Genomic DNA, 2,058 nt, shown 5'->3' on the forward strand with positions numbered 1-2,058 from the left:
CATTCTCATCCTCATCCTCATCCTCTTCCACATTTTCATCCTCATCCTATCCTCATCCCATCCTCGTCCTATCCTCATCCTCATCCTATACTAATCCATATCCACATCCTCATCCTAATCCTCATTCTTATCCTCATCTTATCATCATCCTCTTCCTATCCTCATCCTCGTCCTCATCCTCATCCTCATCCCCATCCTCATCCCCATCCTCCTCCTATCCTCATCCTCGTCCTCATCCTCATCCTCTTCCTCATCTTCATCCTCATCCTATCGTCGTCCTCATCCTCATCCTATCCTCATCCTCATCCTCCTCCTCTTACTCAACCTCATCCTCATCCTCATCCTAATCCACTTCCTCATCCTCATCCTATTCTCATCATCATCCTCATCCTCATCCCTTCATCATCCTCGTCCTCATCCTATTCTCATCCTCCTCCTCATCCTATCCTCATCCTCACTCTCGTCCTCGTCCTTTCCGCATCCTCTTCCTCATCCACATTCTCGTCCTCATCATATCCTCGTCGTCATCCTCAACCTCATCCTCATTCTCATCCTCTTCCTCATCCTCAGCTTCCTCCTCATCCTCCTCCTCATCCATATCCTATCCTCATCATTCTCGTCCTCATCCTATCCTCATCCTCATCCTCATCCTCGTGCTCATCGTATCCTCATCCTCGTCCTCATCCACATTCTATCCTCATCCTCATTCTCGTCCTAGTCCTATCTTCATCCTCATCCTCATCCTATCCTCATCCTCATTCTCGTCCTCATCCTATCCTCATCCTCATCCTCTTCCACATTCTCATCCTCATCCTATCCTCATCCTCATCCTATCCCTATCCTCATCCTCATCCTATCCTCATTCACATTCTTGCCCTCATCCTTTCCTCATCCTCATCCTTTCCTCATCCTCATCCTCCTCCTCAGGGTCCTCTTCATCCTATCCTCATTCTCATCCTCCTCCTATCCTCATCCTCATCCTCATCCTAACCACATCCTCATCCTCTTCCTAATTCTCTTCCTCATCCTCATCCTCATCCTCATTTACGTCCTCCACCTATCCTCATCCTCGTCCTCATCCTATCTTGATCCTCATCCTCTTCCACATTCTCATCCTCATCATATCCTCATCCGCATCCTCATCCTAGTCCTCATCCTATCCTCATTCTATCTTCATCCTATCCTCACCCTCATCCTCATCCTCATCCAATCCTCATCCTCATCCTCATCCTACTCTCATGCTCATCCTCATCCTCGTCCTCATCCTATCCTCATCCTCATTCTCGTCCTCATCCTAACCTCATCCTCCTACTCATCCACATTCTTGTCCTCATCCTATCCTTATCCTCATTCTCGTCCTCATCCTATCCGCGTCCTCTTCCTCATCCTCATCCTATCCTTATCCTCATCCACATTCTCATCCTCATCCTATCCTCATCCTCTCCCTCATCCTCATGCAACTCCTCATCCTATCCTCATCCTCATTCTCGTCCCCATCCTCATCGTAACCTCATCCTCATCCTCATCCTATCCTCATACAAATTCTCGTCCTCCTCCTATCCTCATCCTCATTCTCGTCCTCATCTTGTTCTGGTCCTATTTCACATCCTCATCCTCCTCCTCATCCTATCCTTATAGTCATCCACATTCTCATCCTCCTCCTATCCTCATCCTCATTCTCGTCCTCATTCTATCCTCGTCCTCTTCCTCATCCTCATCTTATGCTTATCCTTATCCACATTCTCATCCTCATCCTATCCTCATCCTCAACCTCTTCCTCATCCTCAATCTACTCATCCTCATCCTATCCTCATCCTCTTTCTCCTCCTCATCCTCATCCTCCTCCTCATCCTCGTCCTCATTCTTATCCTCATCTTATCGTCATCCTCTTCCTATCCTCATCCACGTCCTAATCCTCATCCTCCTCCTATCCTCATCCCCCTAGTCATCCTCATCCTCATCCTCTTCCACATTCTCATCCTCATCCTATCCTCATCCTCATCCTCCTCCTCAGCCTCCTCCTCATCCTCATCCTCATCCTATCATAATCCTTATCCT

The sequence above is a fragment of the Lupinus angustifolius genome, chromosome LG09, assembly GCF_001865875.1.
Source record: "Lupinus angustifolius cultivar Tanjil chromosome LG09, LupAngTanjil_v1.0, whole genome shotgun sequence".
Lineage (NCBI taxonomy): Eukaryota > Viridiplantae > Streptophyta > Magnoliopsida > Fabales > Fabaceae > Lupinus > Lupinus angustifolius.